Below are 19,357 nucleotides of genomic sequence, written 5' to 3' on the forward strand. Positions count from 1 at the left end.
ATACAGACGATGACGGTGGGGTAACATTATGTGCCATCAATTTCATTCTTTCTTCGGCTCTATAATAGATGCGATCCGATGGTCCACTTGCAAAAACGGAGTGCTAATAGTATCCAGATGATGACGATGGGTTAACATTGTGTGCCATCAATTTCATTCTTTCTTCGGCTCTATAATAGATGCGATCCGATGGTCCGCTTGCAAAAACGAAGTGCTGATAGTATCCAGATGATGACGGTGGGGTAACATTATGTGCCATCAATTTCATTCTTTCTTCGCCTCTATAATATGAGATCAGATGATCCGATTGCAAAAACGGAGTGCTGATAGTATCCAGATGATGACGGTGGGGTAACATTATTTGCCATCAATTTCATTCTTTCTTCACCTCTATAATATGCGATCCGATGGTCCGCTTGCAAAAACGGAGTGCTGATAGTATCCAGATGATGATGGTCGGGTAACATTATGTGCTATCGATTTCATTTTTTTGTTCAGCTCTATAATAGATGCGATCATCTGGTCCGCTTGCAAAAACGGAGAGCTGATAGTATCCAGATGATGACGGTAGTGTAACATTATTTGACATCAATTTCAGTCTTTCTTCGGCTCTATAATAGATGCGATCCGATGGTCCGCTTGCAAAAACGGAGTGCTGATAGTATCCAGATGATGACGGTGGGGTAACATTATGTGCCATCACTTTCATTCTTTCTTCGGCTCTATAATAGATGCGATCCGATGGTCCGCTTGCAAAAACGGAGTGCTGATAGTATCCAGATGATGACGGTGGGGAAACATCATGTGCCATCAATTTCATTCTTTCTTCGGCTCTATAATAGATGTGATCCAATGGTCCGCTTGCAAAAATGGAGTGCTGATAGTATCCAGATGATGACGGTGGGAAAACATTATGTGCCATCAATTTCATTCTTTCTTCGGCTCTATAATAGATGCGATCCGATGGTCCGCTTGCAAAAACGGAATGCTGATAGTATCCAGATGATGACGGTGGGGTAACATTATGTGCCATCAATTTCATTCTTTCTTCAGCTCTATAATAGATGCGATCCGATGGTCTGCTTGCAAAAACGGAGTGCTGATAGTATCCAGATGATGACGGTGGGGTAACATTATTTGCTATCAATTTGATTCTTTCTTCGGCTCTATAATAGATGCGATCCGATCGTCCGCTTGCAAAAACGGAGTGCTGATAGTATCTAGATGATGACGGTGGGGTAACATTATGTGCCATCAATTTCATTCTTTCTTCGGCTCTATAATAGATGCGATCCGATGGTCCACTTGCAAAAACGGAGTGCTGATAGTATCCAGATGATGACGATGGGCTAACATTGTATGCCATCAATTTCATTCTTTCTTCGGCTCTATAATAGATGCGATCCGATGGTCCGCTTGCAAAAACGAAGTGCTGATAGTATCCAGATGATGACGGTGGGGTAACATTATATGCCATCAATTTCATTCTTTCTTCGGCTCTATAATATGCGATCCGATGGTCCGATTGCAAAAACGGAGTGCTGATAGTATCCAGATGATGACGGTGGGGTAACATTATGTGCCATCAATTTCATTCTTTCTTCCGCTCTAAAAGATGCGATCTGATGGTCCGCTTGCAAAAACGGAGTGCTGATAGTATCCAGATGATAACGGTGAGGTAACATTATGTGCCATCAATTTCATTCTTTCTTCAGCTCTATAATAGTTGCTATCCGATGGTCCGCTTGCAAAAACGGAGTGCTGATAGTATCCAGATGATGAAGGTGGGCTAACATTATGTGCCATCAATTTCATTCTTTCTTCGGCTCTATAATAGATGCGATCCGATGGTCCGCTTGCAAAAACGGAGTGTTGATAGTATCCAGATGATGACGGTGGGCTAACATTATGTGCCATCAATTTCATTCTTTCTTCGGCTCTATAATATGCGATCCGATGGTCCGATTGCAAAAACGGAGTGCTGATAGTATCCAGATGATGATGGTGGGGTAACATTATGTGCCATCAATTTCATTCTTTCTTCGGCTCTATAATAGATGCGATCCGATGGTCTGCTTGCAAAAACGAAGTGCTGATAGTATCCAGATGATGACGGTGGGATAACATTATGTGCCATCAATTTCATTCTTTCTTCGGCTCTATAATAGATGCGATCCGATGGTCCGCTTTCAAAACCGGAGAGCTGATAGTATCCAGACAATGACGGTGGGGTAACATTATGTGCCATCAATTTCATTCTTTCTTCGGCTCTATAATAGATGCGATCCGATGGTCCGCTTGCAAAAACAAAGTGCTGATAGTATCCAGATGATGACGGTGGGGTAACATTATGTGCCATCAATTTCATTCTTTCTTCACCTCTATAATATGCGATCCGATGGTCCGATTGCAAAAACGGAGTGCTGATAGTATCCAGATGATGTCGGTGGGGTAACATTATTTGCCATCAATTTCATTCTTTCTTCGGCTCTATAATAGATGCGATCTGATGGTCCGCTTGCAAAAACGGAGTGCTGATAGTATCCAGATGATGATGGTCGGGTAACATTATGTGCTATCGATTTCATTTTTTTGTTCAGCTCTATAATAGATGCGATCATATGGTCCGCTTGCAAAAACGGAGAGCTGATAGTATCCAGATGATGACGGTAGGGTAACATTATTTGCCATCAATTTCAGTCTTTCTTCGGCTCTATAATAGATGCGATCCGATGGTCCGCTTGCAAAAACGGAGTGCTGATAGTATCCAGATGATGACGGTGGGGTAACATTATGTGCCATCACTTTCATTCTTTCTTCTGCTCTATAATAGATGCGATCCGATGGTCCGCTTGCAAAAACAGAGTGCTGATAGTATCCAGATGATGACTTTGGGGAAACATCATGTGCCATCAATTTCATTCTTTCTTCGGCTCTATAATAGATGTGATCCGATGGTCCGCTTGCAAAAATGGAGTGCTGATAGTATCCAGATGATGACGGTGGGAAAACATTATGTGCCATCAATTTCATTCTTTCTTCGGCTCTATAATAGATGCGATCCGATGGTCCGCTTGCAAAAACGGAATGCTGATAGTATCCAGATGATGACGGTGGGGTAACATTATGTGCCATCAATTTCATTCTTTCTTCAGCTCTATAATAGATGCGATCCGATGGTCTGCTTGCAAAAACGGAGTGCTGATAGTATCCAGATGATGACGGTGGGGTAACATTATTTGCCATCAATTTGATTCTTTCTTCGGCTCTATAATAGATGCGATCCGATCGTCCGCTTGCAAAAACGGAGTGCTGATAGTATCCAGATGATGACGGTGGGGTAACATTATGTGCCATCAATTTCATTCTTTCTTCGGCTCTATAATAGATGCGATCCGATGGTCCACTTGCAAAAACGGAGTGCTGATAGTATCCAGATGATGACGATGGGCTAACATTGTATGCCATCAATTTCATTCTTTCTTCGGCTCTATAATAGATGCGATCCGATGGTCCGCTTGCAAAAACGAAGTGCTGATAGTATCCAGATGATGACGGTGGGGTAACATTATATGCCATCAATTTCATTCTTTCTTCGGCTCTATAATATGCGATCCGATGGTCCGATTGCAAAAACGGAGTGCTGATAGTATCCAGATGATGACGGTGGGGTAACATTATGTGCCATCAATTTCATTCTTTCTTCCGCTCTAAAAGATGCGATCCGATGGTCCGCTTGCAAAAACGAAGTGCTGATAGTATCCAGATGATAACGGTGAGGTAACATTATGTGCCATCAATTTCATTCTTTCTTCAGCTCTATAATAGTTGCTATCCGATGGTCCGCTTGCAAAAACGGAGTGCTGATAGTTTCCAGATGATGAAGGTGGGCTAACATTATGTGCCATCAATTTCATTCTTTCTTCGGCTCTACAATAGATGCGATCCTATGGTCCGCTTGCAAAAAAGGAGTGCTGATAGTATTCAGATGATGACGGTGGGGTAACATTATGTGCCATCAATTTCATTCTTTCTTCGGCTCTATAATAGATGCGATCCGATGGTCCGCTTGCAAAAACGGAGTGTTGATAGTATCCAGATGATGACGGTGGGGTAACATTATGTGCTATCAATTTCATTCTTTCTTCGGCTCTATAATAGATGCGATCCAATGGTCCGCTTGCAAAAAACGGAATGCTGATAGTATCCAGATGATGACGGTGGGATAACATTATGTGCCATCAATTTCATTCTTTCTTCGGCTCTATAATAGATGCGATCCGATGGTCCGCTTGCAAAAACGGAGTGCGGATAGTATCCAGATGATGACGGTGGGGTAACTTTATGTCCCATCAATTTCATTCTTTCTTCAGCTCTATAATAGATGCGATCCGATGGTCCGCTTGCAAAAACGGAGTGCTGATAGTATCCAGATGATGACGGTGGGATAACATTATGTGCCATCAATTTCATTCTTTCTTCGGCTCTATAATAGATGCGATCCGATGGTCCGCTTGCAAAAACGGAGTGCTGATAGTATCCAGATGATGATGGTGGGGAAACATCATGTGCCATCAATTTCATTCTTTCTTTGGCTCTATAATAGATGCGATCCGATGGTCCGCTTTCAAAACCGGAGAGCTGATAGTATCCAGACGATGACGGTGGGGTAACATTATGTGCCATCAATTTCATTCTTTCTTCGGCTCTATAATAGATGCGATCCGATGGTCAACTTGCAAAAACGGAGTGCTGATAGTATCCAGATGATGACGATGGGTTAACATTGTGTGCCATCAATTTCATTCTTTCTTCGGCTCTATAATAGATGCGATCCGATGGTCCGCTTGCAAAAACGAAGTGCTGATAGTATCCAGATGATGACGGTGGGGTAACATTATGTGTCATCAATTTCATTCTTTCTTCGCCTCTATAATATGAGATCAGATGGTCCGATTGCAAAAACGGAGTGCTGATAGTATCCAGATGATGACGGTGTGGTAACATTATGTGCCATCAATTTCATTCTTTGTTCCGCTCTAAAAGATGCGATCGGATGGTCCGCTTGCAAAAACGGAGTGCTGATAGTATCCAGATGATAACGGTGAGGTAACATTATGTGCCATCAATTTCGTTCTTTCTTCGGCTCTATAATAGTTGCTATCCGATGGTCCGCTTACAAAAACGGAGTGCTGATAGTATCCAGATGATGAAGGTGGGCTAACATTATGTGCCATCAATTTCATTCTTTCTTCGGCTCTATAATAGATGCGATCCGATGGTCCGCTTGCAAAAACGGAATGCTGATAGTATCCAGATGATGACGGTGGGGTAACATTATGTGCCATCAATTTCATTCTTTCTTCGGCTCTATAATAGATGCGATCCGATGGTCCGCTTGCAAAAACGGAGTGCTGATAGTATCCAGATGATGACGGTGGGATAACATTGTGCGCCATCAATTTCATTCTTTCTTCGGCTCTATAATAGATGCGATCCGATGGTCTGCTTGCAAAAACGAAGTGCTGATAGTATCTAGATGATGACGGTGGGGTAACATTCTGTGCCATCAATTTCATTCTTTCTTCGGCTCTATAATATGCGATCCGATGGTCCGCTTGCAAAAACGGAGTGCTGATAGTATCCAGATGATAACGGTGAGGTAACATTATGTGCCATCAATTTCATTCTTTCTTCGGCTCTATAATAGTTGCTATCCGATGGTCCGCTTGCAAAAACGGAGTGCTGATAGTATCCAGATGATGAAGGTGGGCTAACATTATGTGCCATCAATTTCATTCTTTCTTCGGCTCTATAATAGATGCGATCCGATGGTCCGCTTGCAAAAACGTAGTGCTGATAGTATTCAGATGATGACGGTGGGGTAGCATTATGTGCCATCAATTTCATTCTTTCTTCGGCTCTATAATAGATGCTATCCGATGGTCCGCTTGCAAAAACGGAGTGTTGATAGTATCCAGATGATGACGGTGGGGTAACATTATGTGCCATCAATTTCATTCTTTCTTCGGCTCTATAATAGATGCGATCCGATGGTCCACTTGTAAAAACGGAATGCGGATAGTATCCAGATGATGACGGTGGGGTAACATTATGTGCCATCAATTTCATTCTTTCTTCGGCTCTATAATAGATGCGATCCGATGGTCCGCTTGCAAAAACGGAGTGCTGATAGTATCCAGATGATGACGGTGGGATAACATCATGTGCCATCAATTTCATTCTTTCTTCAGCTCTATAATAGATGCGATCCGATGGTCCGCTTGCAAAAACGGAGTGCTGATAGTATTCACATGATGATGGTGGGGAAACATCATGTGCCATCAATTTCATTCTTTCTTTGGCTCTATAATAGATGCGATCCGATGGTCCGCTTGCAAAAACGGAATGCTGATAGTATCCAGATGATGACGGTGGGGTAACATTATGTGCCATCAATTTCATTCTTTCTTCGGCTCTATAATAGATGCGATCCGATGGTCCGCTTGCAAAAACGGAGTGCTGATAGTATCCAGATGATGACGGTGGGGTAACATTCTGTGCCATCAAATTCATTCTTTCTTCGGCTCTATAATAGATGCGATCCGATGGTCCGCTTGCAAAAACGGAATGCTGATAGTATCCAGATGATGACGGTGGGGTAACATTATGTGCCATCAATTTCATTCTTTCTTCCGCTCTATAATATGCGATCCGATGGTCCGATTGCAAAAACGGAGTGCTGATAGTATCCAGATGATGATGGTGGGGTAACATTATGTGCCATCAATTTCATTCTTTCTTCGGCTCTATAATAGATGCGATCCGATGGTCTGCTTGCAAAAACGAAGTGCTGATAGTATCCAGATGATGACGGTGGGGTAACATTATGTGCCATCAATTTCATTCTTTCTTCGGCTCTATAATAGATGCGATCCGATGGTCCGCTTTCAAAACCGGAGAGCTGATAGTATCCAGACGATGACGGTGGGGTAACATTATGTGCCATCAATTTCATTCTTTCTTCAGCTCTATAATAGATGCGATCCGATGGTCCGCTTGCAAAAACGAAGTGCTGATAGTATCCAGATGATGACGGTGGGGTAACATTATGTGCCATCAATTTCATTCTTTCTTCACCTCTATAATATGCGATCCGATGGTCCGATTGCAAAAACGGAGTGCTGATAGTATCCAGATGATGTCGGTGGGGTAACATTATTTGCCATCAATTTCATTCTTTCTTCGGCTCTATAATAGATGCGATCTGATGGTCCGCTTGCAAAAACGGAGTGCTGATAGTATCCAGATGACGATCGTCGGGTAACATTATGTGCTATCGATTTCATTTTTTTGTTCAGCTCTATAATAGATGCGATCATATGGTCCGCTTGCAAAAACGGAGAGCTGATAGTATCCAGATGATGACGGTAGGGTAACATTATTTGCCATCAATTTCAGTCTTTCTTCGGCTCTATAATAGATGCGATCCGATGGTCCGCTTGCAAAAACGGAGTGCTGATAGTATCCAGATGATGACGGTGGGGTAACATTATGTGCCATCACTTTCATTCTTTCTTCTGCTCTATAATAGATGCGATCCGATGGTCCGCTTGCAAAAACGGAGTGCTGATAGTATCCAGATGATGACGGTGGGGAAACATCATGTGCCATCAATTTCATTCTTTCTTCGGCTCTATAATAGATGTGATCCGATGGTCCGCTTGCAAAAATGGAGTGCTGATAGTATCCAGATGATGACGGTGGGAAAACATTATGTGCCATCAATTTCATTCTTTCTTCGGCTCTATAATAGATGCGATCCGATGGTCCGCTTGCAAAAACGGAATGCTGATAGTATCCAGATGATGACGGTGGGGTAACATTATGTGCCATCAATTTCATTCTTTCTTCAGCTCTATAATAGATGCGATCCGATGGTCTGCTTGCAAAAATGGAGTGCTGATAGTATCCAGATGATGACGGTGGGGTAACATTATTTGCCATCAATTTGATTCTTCCCTCGGCTCTATAATAGATGCGATCCGATCGTCCGCTTGCAAAAACGGAGTGCTGATAGTATCCAGATGATGACGGTGGGGTAACATTATGTGCCATCAATTTCATTCTTTCTTCGGCTCTATAATAGATGCGATCCGATGGTCCACTTGCAAAAACGGAGTGCTGATAGTATCCAGATGATGACGATGGGCTAACATTGTATGCCATCAATTTCATTCTTTCTTCGGCTCTATAATAGATGCGATCCGATGGTCCGCTTGCAAAAACGAAGTGCTGATAGTATCCAGATGATGACGGTGGGGTAACATTATATGCCATCAATTTCATTCTTTCTTCGGCTCTATAATATGCGATCCGATGGTCCGATTGCAAAAACGGAGTGCTGATAGTATCCAGATGATGACGGTGGGGTAACATTATGTGCCATCAATTTCATTCTTTCTTCCGCTCTAAAAGATGCGATCCGATGGTCCGCTTGCAAAAACGAAGTGCTGATAGTATCCAGATGATAACGGTGAGGTAACATTATGTGCCATCAATTTCATTCTTTCTTCAGCTCTATAATAGTTGCTATCCGATGGTCCGCTTGCAAAAACGGAGTGCTGATAGTTTCCAGATGATGAAGGTGGGCTAACATTATGTGCCATCAATTTCATTCTTTCTTCGGCTCTACAATAGATGCGATCCTATGGTCCGCTTGCAAAAAAGGAGTGCTGATAGTATTCAGATGATGACGGTGGGGTAACATTATGTGCCATCAATTTCATTCTTTCTTCGGCTCTATAATAGATGCGATCCGATGGTCCGCTTGCAAAAACGGAGTGTTGATAGTATCCAGATGATGACGGTGGGGTAACATTATGTGCTATCAATTTCATTCTTTCTTCGGCTCTATAATAGATGCGATCCAATGGTCCGCTTGCAAAAAACGGAATGCTGATAGTATCCAGATGATGACGGTGGGATAACATTATGTGCCATCAATTTCATTCTTTCTTCGGCTCTATAATAGATGCGATCCGATGGTCCGCTTGCAAAAACGGAGTGCGGATAGTATCCAGATGATGACGGTGGGGTAACTTTATGTCCCATCAATTTCATTCTTTCTTCAGCTCTATAATAGATGCGATCCGATGGTCCGCTTGCAAAAACGGAGTGCTGATAGTATCCAGATGATGACGGTGGGATAACATTATGTGCCATCAATTTCATTCTTTCTTCGGCTCTATAATAGATGCGATCCGATGGTCCGCTTGCAAAAACGGAGTGCTGATAGTATCCAGATGATGATGGTGGGGAAACATCATGTGCCATCAATTTCATTCTTTCTTTGGCTCTATAATAGATGCGATCCGATGGTCCGCTTTCAAAACCGGAGAGCTGATAGTATCCAGACGATGACGGTGGGGTAACATTATGTGCCATCAATTTCATTCTTTCTTCGGCTCTATAATAGATGCGATCCGATGGTCAACTTGCAAAAACGGAGTGCTGATAGTATCCAGATGATGACGATGGGTTAACATTGTGTGCCATCAATTTCATTCTTTCTTCGGCTCTATAATAGATGCGATCCGATGGTCCGCTTGCAAAAACGAAGTGCTGATAGTATCCAGATGATGACGGTGGGGTAACATTATGTGTCATCAATTTCATTCTTTCTTCGCCTCTATAATATGAGATCAGATGGTCCGATTGCAAAAACGGAGTGCTGATAGTATCCAGATGATGACGGTGTGGTAACATTATGTGCCATCAATTTCATTCTTTGTTCCGCTCTAAAAGATGCGATCGGATGGTCCGCTTGCAAAAACGGAGTGCTGATAGTATCCAGATGATAACGGTGAGGTAACATTATGTGCCATCAATTTCGTTCTTTCTTCGGCTCTATAATAGTTGCTATCCGATGGTCCGCTTACAAAAACGGAGTGCTGATAGTATCCAGATGATGAAGGTGGGCTAACATTATGTGCCATCAATTTCATTCTTTCTTCGGCTCTATAATAGATGCGATCCGATGGTCCGCTTGCAAAAACGGAATGCTGATAGTATCCAGATGATGACGGTGGGGTAACATTATGTGCCATCAATTTCATTCTTTCTTCGGCTCTATAATAGATGCGATCCGATGGTCCGCTTGCAAAAACGGAGTGCTGATAGTATCCAGATGATGACGGTGGGATAACATTGTGCGCCATCAATTTCATTCTTTCTTCGGCTCTATAATAGATGCGATCCGATGGTCTGCTTGCAAAAACGAAGTGCTGATAGTATCTAGATGATGACGGTGGGGTAACATTCTGTGCCATCAATTTCATTCTTTCTTCGGCTCTATAATATGCGATCCGATGGTCCGCTTGCAAAAACGGAGTGCTGATAGTATCCAGATGATAACGGTGAGGTAACATTATGTGCCATCAATTTCATTCTTTCTTCGGCTCTATAATAGTTGCTATCCGATGGTCCGCTTGCAAAAACGGAGTGCTGATAGTATCCAGATGATGAAGGTGGGCTAACATTATGTGCCATCAATTTCATTCTTTCTTCGGCTCTATAATAGATGCGATCCGATGGTCCGCTTGCAAAAACGTAGTGCTGATAGTATTCAGATGATGACGGTGGGGTAGCATTATGTGCCATCAATTTCATTCTTTCTTCGGCTCTATAATAGATGCTATCCGATGGTCCGCTTGCAAAAACGGAGTGTTGATAGTATCCAGATGATGACGGTGGGGTAACATTATGTGCCATCAATTTCATTCTTTCTTCGGCTCTATAATAGATGCGATCCGATGGTCCACTTGTAAAAACGGAATGCGGATAGTATCCAGATGATGACGGTGGGGTAACATTATGTGCCATCAATTTCATTCTTTCTTCGGCTCTATAATAGATGCGATCCGATGGTCCGCTTGCAAAAACGGAGTGCTGATAGTATCCAGATGATGACGGTGGGATAACATCATGTGCCATCAATTTCATTCTTTCTTCAGCTCTATAATAGATGCGATCCGATGGTCCGCTTGCAAAAACGGAGTGCTGATAGTATTCACATGATGATGGTGGGGAAACATCATGTGCCATCAATTTCATTCTTTCTTTGGCTCTATAATAGATGCGATCCGATGGTCCGCTTGCAAAAACGGAATGCTGATAGTATCCAGATGATGACGGTGGGGTAACATTATGTGCCATCAATTTCATTCTTTCTTCGGCTCTATAATAGATGCGATCCGATGGTCCGCTTGCAAAAACGGAGTGCTGATAGTATCCAGATGATGACGGTGGGGTAACATTCTGTGCCATCAAATTCATTCTTTCTTCGGCTCTATAATAGATGCGATCCGATGGTCCGCTTGCAAAAACGGAATGCTGATAGTATCCAGATGATGACGGTGGGGTAACATTATGTGCCATCAATTTCATTCTTTCTTCCGCTCTATAATATGCGATCCGATGGTCCGATTGCAAAAACGGAGTGCTGATAGTATCCAGATGATGATGGTGGGGTAACATTATGTGCCATCAATTTCATTCTTTCTTCGGCTCTATAATAGATGCGATCCGATGGTCTGCTTGCAAAAACGAAGTGCTGATAGTATCCAGATGATGACGGTGGGGTAACATTATGTGCCATCAATTTCATTCTTTCTTCGGCTCTATAATAGATGCGATCCGATGGTCCGCTTTCAAAACCGGAGAGCTGATAGTATCCAGACGATGACGGTGGGGTAACATTATGTGCCATCAATTTCATTCTTTCTTCAGCTCTATAATAGATGCGATCCGATGGTCCGCTTGCAAAAACGAAGTGCTGATAGTATCCAGATGATGACGGTGGGGTAACATTATGTGCCATCAATTTCATTCTTTCTTCACCTCTATAATATGCGATCCGATGGTCCGATTGCAAAAACGGAGTGCTGATAGTATCCAGATGATGTCGGTGGGGTAACATTATTTGCCATCAATTTCATTCTTTCTTCGGCTCTATAATAGATGCGATCTGATGGTCCGCTTGCAAAAACGGAGTGCTGATAGTATCCAGATGACGATCGTCGGGTAACATTATGTGCTATCGATTTCATTTTTTTGTTCAGCTCTATAATAGATGCGATCATATGGTCCGCTTGCAAAAACGGAGAGCTGATAGTATCCAGATGATGACGGTAGGGTAACATTATTTGCCATCAATTTCAGTCTTTCTTCGGCTCTATAATAGATGCGATCCGATGGTCCGCTTGCAAAAACGGAGTGCTGATAGTATCCAGATGATGACGGTGGGGTAACATTATGTGCCATCACTTTCATTCTTTCTTCTGCTCTATAATAGATGCGATCCGATGGTCCGCTTGCAAAAACGGAGTGCTGATAGTATCCAGATGATGACGGTGGGGAAACATCATGTGCCATCAATTTCATTCTTTCTTCGGCTCTATAATAGATGTGATCCGATGGTCCGCTTGCAAAAATGGAGTGCTGATAGTATCCAGATGATGACGGTGGGAAAACATTATGTGCCATCAATTTCATTCTTTCTTCGGCTCTATAATAGATGCGATCCGATGGTCCGCTTGCAAAAACGGAATGCTGATAGTATCCAGATGATGACGGTGGGGTAACATTATGTGCCATCAATTTCATTCTTTCTTCAGCTCTATAATAGATGCGATCCGATGGTCTGCTTGCAAAAATGGAGTGCTGATAGTATCCAGATGATGACGGTGGGGTAACATTATTTGCCATCAATTTGATTCTTCCCTCGGCTCTATAATAGATGCGATCCGATCGTCCGCTTGCAAAAACGGAGTGCTGATAGTATCCAGATGATGACGGTGGGGTAACATTATGTGCCATCAATTTCATTCTTTCTTCGGCTCTATAATAGATGCGATCCGATGGTCCACTTGCAAAAACGGAGTGCTGATAGTATCCAGATGATGACGATGGGCTAACATTGTATGCCATCAATTTCATTCTTTCTTCGGCTCTATAATAGATGCGATCCGATGGTCCGCTTGCAAAAACGAAGTGCTGATAGTATCCAGATGATGACGGTGGGGTAACATTATATGCCATCAATTTCATTCTTTCTTCGGCTCTATAATATGCGATCCGATGGTCCGATTGCAAAAACGGAGTGCTGATAGTATCCAGATGATGACGGTTGGGTAACATTATGTGCCATCAATTTCATTCTTTCTTCCGCTCTAAAAGATGCGATCCGATGGTCCGCTTGCAAAAACGAAGTGCTGATAGTATCCAGATGATAACGGTGAGGTAACATTATGTGCCATCAATTTCATTCTTTCTTCAGCTCTATAATAGTTGCTATCCGATGGTCCGCTTGCAAAAACGGAGTGCTGATAGTTTCCAGATGATGAAGGTGGGCTAACATTATGTGCCATCAATTTCATTCTTTCTTCGGCTCTATAATAGATGCGATCCTATGGTCCGCTTGCAAAAAAGGAGTGCTGATAGTATTCAGATGATGACGGTGGGGTAACATTATGTGCCATCAATTTCATTCTTTCTTCGGCTCTATAATAGATGCGATCCGATGGTCCGCTTGCAAAAACGGAGTGTTGATAGTATCCAGATGATGACGGTGGGGTAACATTATGTGCCATCAATTTCATTCTTTCTTCGGCTCTATAATAGATGCGATCCAATGGTCCGCTTGCAAAAAACGGAATGCTGATAGTATCCAGATGATGACGGTGGGATAACATTATGTGGCATCAATTTCATTCTTTCTTCGGCTCTATAATAGATGCGATCCGATGGTCCGCTTGCAAAAACGGAGTGCGGATAGTATCCAGATGATGACGGTGGGGTAACATTATGTCCCATCAATTTCATTCTTTCTTCAGCTCTATAATAGATGCGATCCGATGGTCCGCTTGCAAAAACGGAGTGCTGATAGTATCCAGATGATGACGGTGGGATAACATTATGTGCCATCAATTTCATTCTTTCTTCGGCTCTATAATAGATGCGATCCGATGGTCCGCTTGCAAAAACGGAGTGCTGATAGTATCCAGATGATGATGGTGGGGAAACATCATGTGCCATCAATTTCATTCTTTCTTTGGCTCTATAATAGATGCGATCCGATGGTCCGCTTTCAAAACCGGAGAGCTGATAGTATCCAGACGATGACGGTGGGGTAACATTATGTGCCATCAATTTCATTCTTTCTTCGGCTCTATAATAGATGCGATCCGATGGTCCACTTGCAAAAACGGAGTGCTGATAGTATCCAGATGATGACGATGGGTTAACATTGTGTGCCATCAATTTCATTCTTTCTTCGGCTCTATAATAGATGCGATCCGATGGTCCGCTTGCAAAAACGAAGTGCTGATAGTATCCAGATGATGACGGTGGGGTAACATTATGTGTCATCAATTTCATTCTTTCTTCGCCTCTATAATATGAGATCAGATGGTCCGATTGCAAAAACGGAGTGCTGATAGTATCCAGATGATGACGGTGGGGTAACATTATGTGCCATCAATTTCATTCTTTGTTCCGCTCTAAAAGATGCGATCGGATGGTCCGCTTGCAAAAACGGAGTGCTGATAGTATCCAGATGATAACGGTGAGGTAACATTATGTGCCATCAATTTCGTTCTTTCTTCGGCTCTATAATAGTTGCTATCCGATGGTCCGCTTACAAAAACGGAGTGCTGATAGTATCCAGATGATGAAGGTGGGCTAACATTATGTGCCATCAATTTCATTCTTTCTTCGGCTCTATAATAGATGCGATCCGATGGTCCGCTTGCAAAAACGGAATGCTGATAGTATCCAGATGATGACGGTGGGGTAACATTATGTGCCATCAATTTCATTCTTTCTTCGGCTCTATAATAGATGCGATCCGATGGTCCGCTTGCAAAAACGGAGTGCTGATAGTATCCAGATGATGACGGTGGGATAACATTGTGCGCCATCAATTTCATTCTTTCTTCGGCTCTATAATAGATGCGATCCGATGGTCTGCTTGCAAAAACGAAGTGCTGATAGTATCTAGATGATGACGGTGGGGTAACATTCTGTGCCATCAATTTTATTCTTTCTTCGGCTCTATAATATGCGATCCGATGGTCCGCTTGCAAAAACGGAGTGCTGATAGTATCCAGATGATAACGGTGAGGTAACATTATGTGCCATCAATTTCATTCTTTCTTCGGCTCTATAATAGTTGCTATCCGATGGTCCCCTTGCAAAAACGGAGTGCTGATAGTATCCAGATGATGAAGGTGGGCTAACATTATGTGCCATCAATTTCATTCTTTCTTCGGCTCTATAATAGATGTGATCCGATGGTCCGCTTGCAAAAACGTAGTGCTGATAGTATTCAGATGATGACGGTGGGGTAGCATTATGTGCCATCAATTTCATTCTTTCTTCGGCTCTATAATAGATGCTATCCGATGGTCCGCTTGCAAAAACGGAGTGTTGATAGTATCCAGATGATGACGGTGGGGTAACATTATGTGCCATCAATTTCATTCTTTCTTCGGCTCTATAATAGATGCGATCCGATGGTCCACTTGTAAAAACGGAATGCGGATAGTATCCAGATGATGACGGTGGGGTAACATTATGTGCCATCAATTTCATTCTTTCTTCGGCTCTATAATAGATGCGATCCGATGGTCCGCTTGCAAAAACGGAGTGCTGATAGTATCCAGATGATGACGGTGGGATAACATTATGTGCCATCAATTTCATTCTTTCTTCAGCTCTATAATAGATGCGATCCGATGGTCCGCTTGCAAAAACGGAGTGCTGATAGTATTCACATGATGATGGTGGGGAAACATCATGTGCCATCAATTTCATTCTTTCTTTGGCTCTATAATAGATGCGATCCGATGGTCCGCTTGCAAAAACGGAATGCTGATAGTATCCAGATGATGACGGTGGGGTAACATTATGTGCCATCAATTTCATTCTTTCTTCGGCTCTACAATAGATGCGATCCGATGGTCCGCTTGCAAAAACGGAGTGCTGATAGTATCCAGATGATGACGGTGGGATAACATTATGTGCCATCAATTTCATTCTTTCTTCAGCTCTATAATAGATGTGATCCGATGGTCCGCTTGCAAAAACGGAGTGCTGATGGTATCCAGATGATGACGATGGGCTAACATTGTGTGCCATCAATTTCATTCTTTCTTCGGCTCTATAATAGATGCGATCCGATGGTCTGCTTGCAAAAACGAAGTGCTGATAGTATCTAGATGATGACGGTGGGGTAACATTCTGTGCCATCAATTTCATTCTTTCTTCGGCTCTATAATATGCGATCCAATGGTCCGCTTGCAAAAACGGAGTGCTGATAGTATCCAGATGATAACGGTGAGGTAACATTATGTGCCATCAATTTCATTCTTTCTTCGGCTCTATAATAGTTGCTATCCGATGGTCCGCTTGCAAAAACGGAGTGCTGATAGTATCCAGATGATGAAGGTGGGCTAACATTATGTGCCATCAATTTCATTCTTTCTTCGGCTCTATAATAGATGCGATCCGATGGTCCGCTTGCAAAAACGTAGTGCTGATAGTATTCAGATGATGACGGTGGGGTAGCATTATGTGCCATCAATTTCATTCTTTCTTCGGCTCTATAATAGATGCTATCCGATGGTCCGCTTGCAAAAACGGAGTGTTGATAGTATCCAGATGATGACGGTGGGGTAACATTATGTGCCATCAATTTCATTCTTTCTTCGGCTCTATAATAGATGCGATCCGATGGTCCACTTGTAAAAACGGAATGCGGATAGTATCCAGATGATGACGGTGGGGTAACATTATGTGCCATCAATTTCATTCTTTCTTCGGCTCTATAATAGATGCGATCCGATGGTCCGCTTGCAAAAACGGAGTGCTGATAGTATCCAGATGATGACGGTGGGATAACATTATGTGCCATCAATTTCATTCTTTCTTCAGCTCTATAATAGATGCGATCCGATGGTCCGCTTGCAAAAACGGAGTGCTGATAGTATTCACATGATGATGATGGGGAAACATCATGTGCCATCAATTTCATTCTTTCTTTGACTCTATAATAGATGCGATCCGATGATCCGCTTTCAAAACCGGAGAGCTGATAGTATCCAGATGATGACGGTGGGGTAACATTATTTGCCATCAATTTCATTCTTTGTTTGGCTCTATAATAGATGCGATCCGATGGTCCGTGTGCAAAAGCGGAGTGCTGATCATTTCCAGATGATGAAGGTGGGCTAACATTATGTGCCATCAATTTCATTCTTTCTTCGGCTCTATAATAGATGCGATCCTATGGTCCGCTTGCAAAAAAGGAGTGCTGATAGTATTCAGATGATGACGGTGGGGTAACATTATGTGCCATCAATTTCATTCTTTGTTTGGCTCTATAATAGATGCGATCCGATGGTCCGCTTGCAAAAAACGGAATGCTGATAGTATCCAGATGATGACGGTGGGATAACATTATGTGCCATCAATTTCATTCTTTCTTCGGCTCTATAATAGATGCGATCCGATGGTCCGCTTTCAAAACCGGAGAGCTGATAGTATCCAGACGATGACGGTGGGGTAACATTATGTGCCATCAATTTCATTCTTTCTTCGGCTCTATAATAGATGCGATCCGATGGTCCACTTGCAAAAACGGAGTGCTGATAGTATCCAGATGATGACGGTGGGGTAACATTATGTGCCATCAATTTCTTTCTTTCTTCGGCTCTATAATAGATGCTATCCGATGGTCCGCTTGCAAAAACGGAGTGTTGATAGTATCCAGATGATGACGGTGGGGTAACATTATGTGCCATCAATTTCATTCTTTCTTCGGCTCTATAATAGATGCGATCCGATGGTCCGCTTGCAAAAACGGAATGCTGATAGTATCCAGATGATGTCGGTGGGGTAACATTATGTGCCATCAATTTCATTCTTTCTTCGGCTCTATAATAGATGCGATCCGATGGTCCGCTTGCAAAAACGGAGTGCTGATAGTATCCAGATGATGACGGTGGGATAACATTATGTGCCATCAATTTCATTCTTTCTTCAGCTCTTTAATAGATGCGATCCGATGGTCCGCTTGCAAAAACGGAGTGCTGATAGTATCCAGATGATGACGATGGGCTAACATTGTGTGCCATCAATTTCATTCTTTCTTCGGCTCTATAATAGATGCGATCCTATGGTCCGCTTGCAAAAAAGGAGTGCTGATAGTATTCAGATGATGACGGTGGGGTAACATTATGTGCCATCAATTTCATTCTTTCTTCGGCTCTATAATAGATGCAATCCGATGGTCCGCTTGCAAAAATGGAGTGTTGATAGTATCCAGATGATGATGGTGGGGTAACATTATGTGCCATCAATTTCATTCTTTCTTCGGCTCAATAATAGATGCGATCCGATGGTCCGCTTGCAAAAAACGGAATGCTGATAGTATTCAGATGATGATGGTGGGGAAACATCATGTGCCATCAATTTCATTCTTTCTTTGGCTCTATAATAGATTCGATCCGATGGTATGCTTTCAAAACCGGAGAGCTGATAGTATCCAGATGATGACGGTGGGGTAACATTATGTGCCATCAATTTCATTCTTTCTTCGGCTCTAAAATAGATGCGATCCGATGGTCCGCTTGCAAAAACGGAGTGCTGATAGTTTCCAGATGATGAAGGTGGGCTAACATTATGTGCCATCAATTTCATTCTTTCTTCGGCTCTATAATAGATGCGATCCGATGGTCCGCTTGCAAAAACGGAGTGCTGATAGTATCCAGATGATGATGGTGGGGAAACATCATGTGCCATCAATTTCATTCTTTCTTTGGCTCTATAATAGATGGATTCCGATGGTCCACTTTCAAAACCGGAGAGCTGATAGTATCCAGACGATGATGGTGGTGTAAAATTATGTGCCATCAATTTCATTCTTTCTTCAGCTCTATAATAGATGCGATCCGATGGTCCGCTTGCAAAAACGGAGTGCTGATAGTTTCCAGATGATGACGGTGGGGTGACATTATTTGCCATCAATTTCATTCTTTGTTCGGCTCTATAATAGATGCGATCTGATGGTCCGTGTGCAAAAGCGGAGTGCTGATAGTATCCAGATGATGACGGTGGGGTAACATTATGCACCATCAATTTCATTCTTTCCTCGCCTCTATAATAGATGCGATCCGATGGTCCGCTTGGAAGAACGGAGTGCTGATAGTATCCAGATGATGACGATGGGGTAACATTATGCACCATCAATTTCATTCTTTCCTCGCCTCTATAATAGATGCGATCCGATGGTCCG

This window comes from Phyllobates terribilis, unplaced genomic scaffold, assembly GCF_046119375.1.
Source record: "Phyllobates terribilis strain yellow unplaced genomic scaffold, ASM4611937v1 Scaffold_1__5_contigs__length_1240528914, whole genome shotgun sequence".
Taxonomy (NCBI): Eukaryota; Metazoa; Chordata; class Amphibia; order Anura; family Dendrobatidae; genus Phyllobates; species Phyllobates terribilis.